This window comes from Chinchilla lanigera, unplaced genomic scaffold (assembly GCF_000276665.1).
Source record: "Chinchilla lanigera isolate Chin_1 unplaced genomic scaffold, ChiLan1.0 scaffold00096, whole genome shotgun sequence".
Classification (NCBI taxonomy): Eukaryota; Metazoa; Chordata; class Mammalia; order Rodentia; family Chinchillidae; genus Chinchilla; species Chinchilla lanigera.
Window position 1 is genome coordinate 4540977 of NW_004955497.1, and position 7136 is coordinate 4548112.

Here is a 7136-nt window from a genome sequence, read left to right on the forward strand (position 1 = left end):
TAAAAAAAATAAAAAATAAAAAATAAACAGCCATTCTCCTTTCCCCCACGTACTTGTTGTTACTCTGCAAGGGAAGAAGTATCTGTTCCCTGGCAACATCTTCTAAAAAAAAAAAAAAAGATTATAGTTTCAGAACTGTGTCCTCTAGGGCTGTGATTGACACTGGGGTTGTCAATTTTTAATCAGTATATTGATTTATTCGTTTACTTTGTGGTACTGAGGATTGATCCCAAGACCTTCTCAGGGAGCTACGTCTCCAGTTTATTTATTTATTTATTTATTTATTTATTATTTATTTATTCATTCATGCTTTCTTTCTTGTACCAGGAATCAAACTCAGGACCTTGCACTTGCCAAGCTGGCACTGTGCCACTGAGCTGCATCCCCAGCCCTTCTTCATGCTTTCGTTCACTCTAAGACAAGGTCTTGCTAACTCACTAAACTGCCCAAGCTGTCCTTGAACTTATGATCCTCCTGCCTCAGCCTCCCAGAGTGCTGGGATTACAGGTGTGTGCTGCCTTGGCAAGCTGCCGCTGGACTTTCAAGTATGTTCTGTGTGCTTGTTTCCCCCTCTCCACTCAGGACTCGCTTTGGAACACCGGAAACACTTCTGATTTTGGCCATAAATTTGTCTGTGGGCACATTCAGCCAGCGCTCCGATCCATTGACACGAAAAGGAATAGACTGAGGAGCAGAAGGGGTGGGGGTGGGGCAGGCCGGGCCAAGATGAGTCGGCAGCGCGAGACACAGTTCCTGCCTCAAGGGACACTGGCAACTGGTCGCCAAAGCTGCCTTTTGCCTAAGGATGCCTTTTACCCGCAGGCAGCAAGCAGGGCAGTGGGTCCATCACCTCCCACAGATGCCCTATCTGCAGATGCTCACATCTCTTCTATAAAACAGCATAGTGCTAGCTTAGAACCTGTGCACATCCTGCTGTACACACTCCGTTACTCATATTACTTCATACAATGCAAGCGCCACATAAATACTTGTTATCCCTTGGTGTGTAGGGAATAGTGACAAGAAAAAAGCCTGGTCATGTTCAGTACAGACCCAGTTCAAAAGCCATACTTTCAGTGCGTAGGTGGCTGAACCTGCAGATGTGGGACCCAGAGCTGGGCCGGCTGAAGAGTGAAATATTTGCTCATGGCCTAGAGATTCAAGAACCCTATATGGATGCTTATGAGACACTGCTGTCCTTGTCACTCTAGTTAACTCTCTTCTGAGCTTCAGGGCATATCTATGGTTAACCTATTAGGATCAAAATTTCCTCTATGTTTGAAATAAATTTGCAGAAATGCTTTGTTTCCTTCCTGGGTCCCAAGGTAATACACAAAGAAAATTAGCCTAATTATGTGGGAAGCTCTTTTTTTTCTAAACTGCACATACACAAATTCTCCAAGTTTCCAAATGCAGTATGATTCCCATGACTTGGCCTTGTGCATTACTAGGCCTTGGTTAAACAAAAGGAAATTGAGCGGATTGTAATAATGGCTGCTCGCTGAACTCTTCCAAGCGTCAGGCGTGTACTTCACCTCGGGATCCCAGTTAAAGTTGCTTTCTATCATCTTCATTTGCGTGCCCCAGAGAAACAGGCACATAAACAAAACTGACAAGACCTGACAGTGTTATGAACGATCAGCGTCAACCCTGACCACCGCCCCACAGAATCCTCTCACGATATGCTGCTACACGCAGGACGTCCTGGCTTCCAGGTGACCAGGTGGATACAGAGCGGCAGGAATGAGGTTGAACCAAGGTTCTTCATCACTTTACTCTCTAGCAAACTTTAAGAAGTGTTAATCAGGTTTTCCTCCAACCATTAACTGTGGCCAACTGTGGACTGCTGCTTTTGAAGAAATGGTGATAAATTATTTGTTCTCCTTCTGACCCTTGATCATTCCATCCATTTTACAGCTGTTCCTTGAATAACTACATGTGAGGTGAGATGCTAGGCACCTGGAGAGTTAAAAAAGAAAGAAAGAAAGAAAGAAAGAAAGAAAGAAAGAAAGAAAGAAAGAAAGAATCCCAGCACTCAGGAAGGCTGAGACAGGAGGCTCGCAAATTGCTCACCCTGGTCAACTTAGTGACTTAGCAAGAACCTTTTGCAAAAAGGAAAAAAAGAAAAAAAGAGGAGGGGAGGGGGGGGGTATGAAAGGCTTGGGTCCAATCCCTAGTACTAAAAAAAAAAAAGGAAAAGAAATTGTCCAAAAAAGATTAAAATATGTTGGGAAGATAGCAATAAGTATAATTTGAATTCCTGTGAATTAAATTGTTGCTTAAATGTAGCTTCAAAAGACACAGTAAGAAACTGCCTCCCTCCCTTTCTCTCCCTCTCTCTCTCTCTCTCTCTCTGAGAACTGAATGCAGGCCCTTCACACTGAGCCTCATCTTCAGCCCCCTCTTCACCCCATTTTATTTTTAAATTTTGAGATTTAACTCACTAAGTTAACTCACTAAGTTGCCCATGCTGGGACCAAACCTGCAATCCTCCTGCTTCAGCCTCTCACAGTGCTGGGATCAGAGCCATGCACCACCACATGCAGCTGTGACAGAGCCTTCTATAAAGCAAAGAATGCAATCGTACTGCCATAGTCTTCACTTAATTTGCAGATTGGGATTTTGGCTTAAGGAAATGTGTTCCTAGGATCGAGAGTTTGGTAAGGCCTGATAGGTTTCTGCATGAGACACTCTAACATTATGTGTGGTAGAAAAGAGGCTGAAGATGTCGGGGGACTTGGGTAGGATCTGGGAAGGAGCTCATGGTGTGGAGAACCGGAACTCTCAGAAGGGCGGGAAGAGGTCATGCACCATTTTAGGGAGAGTCTCTAATTTGAGGCAGAGACATTTAAATTAAACATGATTAACTGACCAAGCAAATTGTTAATAATCCAGGAAGTGAGACCCCGAGCCAGGTGATGGATTCAAGGAACACTGGGGAGGAACTAAGTGGGCTCAGGAGGTGACTGGTGCAGGAGAAACCGGTGTCAAAACACATGCAGCTTTCTCTGTGCGTTGCTTCGTGCGGCACTCTGCCTGTCCCGACTCTGTCTGTTCTCCACTGTCACAATGGCAGGCAACCCCTCCCCAAGCACGCTGCAAAGGCAGTGCCTCTGAGACAGCTTGTTCTCCACAACAAAGCCAGCAGAGGGACATCCTCACACTGCCAGGGGCAGCCCATGGTTGACCCTTCGTCCACAAAGGCAAGTGGGAGACTGATCAGCACCCCCACACCTGGCCTCATCACCTTTGCTCTCCTCTGGGTGTACATAGCTTGGGGACGTTATTTCTGTCTTCCATTCCTAGCTTCCTTCAAATAATTCACTGTGCAACTGTTATTTATCAGCTTAGTTCAATCCTTCTTGAATGGTGCCTATTTGTAGTCTGCACATCTTCTAGGGAACAGTGAATAGCATCTATTCTGCCATCGTCGTAAACACACCACTGTTTTTCGTACTGTGCTAATATGTTAACATGTCACAGGGTGGGTCTTTATTTTGTGCTTTTTGCTCATTCTCCTTCGTTCATTCATTTGCTCAGTAAGTAGTGTTTCTGTACACACTAGGCACTTGGGTCTGCTTCAGCCTCAGGAGATATGAAAGACTATGATTTCTGCTGTCAAGGAATCCTTGGTTTAATGTTGGTGACTGCCTGGAAAAAGCACTCCTGTAGCTGAAACCCAGGGAAACACCTGAGCAAGGTGTTATGAACCCCCAAAGAGAAATGCTTTCACAAACATAGCAAAGCTTCGGGAGCTGACTTGTTGCTGCCATTCTGTCGAGTTTTATAGATTTTGTAGAATTTGCTAATACTACTTTTTAGCTTCACATTCCCAAATTAAACAGTCCTTTTCTGTAGTTCTTTATGGAAGCATCCTTAGACTTGACTTTTTAAGTTTAAAATTGGTTTTCATTGGCATTTAACCTGAACTTGAGTCTTTCAGTTGTGGTCATAATATTATGAAAAGTAAATTTATGCCTGGAGCTGTTTTGCTGTTCTATGTTAATCAGATACACAATTGCATTTACAATTTAGCGAAATGTAGACTAAATCACTTTTTCTTTTGAAATTCACTCAAATCATAAATGTTGAGAGTCTCCCATTCTGGAATAGAGATCTGTTCTCCTCATGAACTGACTTTGTGTGTGTGTGTGTGTGTGTGTGTGTGTGTGTGTGTGTGTGTACTTCATTTGCTAAAGTAGAAGTTATCTAGAGTCTTCTATAAATACTAAATCTCCTGACCAGAATATGTAATGTGAGGACATAGGCCTGACATCTAGCAGGTCCTAAAAGAACACAAATATTTTCATATAAGAGTGTCGAGGGGCCATACATGACATGAAAGGCAGTGCCGGGGAGAAAAATTGCAGGTCTACAGACAGCCACACAGACTGGTGTCTGTAACTGAGTGTTATGGGTCATATCTAGACATCAGCCTGAAGCCTCATGTGCTCATAGGTGGGGATTTTGAGAGTGACTAAGTCATGGGCGTGTGATATTGGATTAGTCCACTGATTTGGTTTAGCACAGTTCTGGGGGTAGATAATGGATTTACTAAAGAGGGAGGGCCCATCCTGGGTGTGGGTGGCACCAGCCAATAGGCTTCAGCCTGTGTGGAATAAAAGGGAAAGAAGAAGGAAGTCGTGCCGTCTCCTACCTGCCATGCCATGAAGTATTTTTCCTCTGCCCTGCTGCCACGTTGCCCTGCCTTTGAGCCAACTATGGGCTGAAACCTCTACAAACTGAGCTAAAATACATCTTTTCACCTTTAACAAGTGGGTGTTGGGTGTTTTGGCCTAGTAATGAGAAAGTAACTGAGACACTGGTAGATTTCAAATATGAAAAAGGAAGAGCCACTTACAAGTCCATTCTAGAGAGCCCTTTCCAGTTCTCATGGTGGCCCAGGAAGTTTACATTTGTAAACCCATGGAAAAGTTATTGGAATTCTAGTGAATTAATTCCAATCTATTACTTCCAGTGCAACCCATGGCGAGTACAAAGACAGTAAGGCATATCTGTAGTTATGGGGAGCCAAGGGGTCCTAAGTCCAGCCAGGATGATGGCCAGAACAAAGGCCTCCACCCATAGCCGAACCTGAGTTTTATTAATTCATGAAGAAGGGAGTGGTTTGAGGGTGGGTGACTGTGAAAATGGAGGGAAGTAGGTGAGTACTGTGAACTGGGCTAGGTAGGAGGCCTGAGATCACCTCTGCAATATGCAGAGAGAAGGATATGCAGAAGGAGTGATCTGCACAACACAACTGAGGTAGTATGTGATGTTTTGGGGTCAGTGTCTCAGCTCTGATGTGTAATCTTTTGTGCCCTGGGAAGTCATGGCCTCTTATCTCAAGGCTCATCCCAGCTGACAGCGTGGAGCATGGTTTTCCATCCTGCCTCTGCTCACATATGTTTATTTGGGAGCTAAGGGGGTGGAGCAACACTGACCTGTCATCTTTGCTTCAAAGACTACACATCAGCACCTCTGATTTGCATTGCTTAAAGCCAACTGAAGGAATAAGGAAAGGTCTTAGCCTGCTGTGCACACATCCATCTATGGAAACAGGGCCAGGCTCAGCTAAAATGGAGACAATGGCTCCTCCTTCAAGGAGAGGTGGTCCTCCACAGACCATAATTTTAGTTTGAGGCTGTCCTGTATTGGCAGCTATCTTTCAACCACTCTTTCAGCTCCTCTCCACAGAGAGCCAGAGAAGCTTTTCCTGCTACTGCTACTGCTACTGCTGCTGCTGCTGCTGCTGCTGCTGCTGCTGCTGCTGCTGCTGTTGCTGGAAATGTGTCCTGGCATCATTTTGGAAACTGACAAATAACACATTACAAATCTGCTCTCACATCCTGACCAGCGACTCTGTTCGTGTCTCATGAACTCAGCATGATTCCTACTCAGTTAAGAAGTGTTTATGGCCTAAAGAAAGACAAAACAAAAGACTTCTAAAATGGGTCTTGGTCTGTTTCAGCTACTGTAACAAAATACCTTAAGGTGGATGGCTAATAAGCAATGAGGGTTTATTGTACTCTGTTTTGGAAGCTGGAGTTCAAGATCAAGACATCAGCAGAGCCAGAGTCTGGTTTAGGCCACTTGAGACCCATAGATGGTAACTTGTTGCTGTGTCCTCCCTCACATGATGGAAGAGAAGGACTCTGTTGTCTTTGGCCCCTTATAACACAGTGGTTATGACACAGTACTAATCCCAGTCATAGGCACTCAGCCCTCACAATCTTATCATGTTACAAAGGCCCAACCTTCTAATACCATCACCTTGGAGGTAAGAATTTCAACCTATGAATTTGGAGGATACAAAGACTTTCAACCCACAGAAAATACTTTAGGTTACACCCTCTAACCTGCACTCTTGGGGCTCTTAGTCCATTGACCTGCACCTCCAGTCTGATGGCCTGTGCACCTGCTTGCTTCTCCTCATGAAGCTGCTGCACCATATCTCACATTCTTTAGATGCCTTCTGTATTGTCACCCTTTCGGGGAGGACTCTCATTAACTGATATAAAAATACCAGCTTATGTGCAAAACACAGGTGCACATTCATACACAGCCACACACACACACACACACGTACACCACACGTGATACTTTTATATTTTCCATCATATGCTTTACCTGCATTAGTCTATTTGGTATTATAACAAAATGCTTGAGGCTGGTAACCTTATAAAGATGAGGTTAATCTAGCTCACAGTTCAGGAAGCTCAAGAGCCCATGCCTGGTGATGGTCTTCTTGCAGGCAGAGTCCCAAGGGACTGCAGGACAACACATGCAAGAGAAGGGGAACATGTGTATGTGTGCATATGTGTCTGTTTGCACTTATCATTCTCCTTATGAAACCACCAATTCAGGCATGGGGGCTACTCTTTGAAGACCTATGTAATCTTAATGACCTCCCAAAGGGCTCACCTCTAAGCAACAGCTGATTAACAATGAGAAATTTCAACCTTTGAGCCCTTGGGGACATGCTCAGCCTCACTCAAGCCTTCCCCCCTCAAAGACACATTATTTGTTTCTTATTTGTCCATTTCCTCTCCTTACTAGAATGTAAGTATCAAAAAGATAAGCTTCTCATCTATTTTATCACCTGTTACATCCTAGCTCCTACATCACTGAAGGGG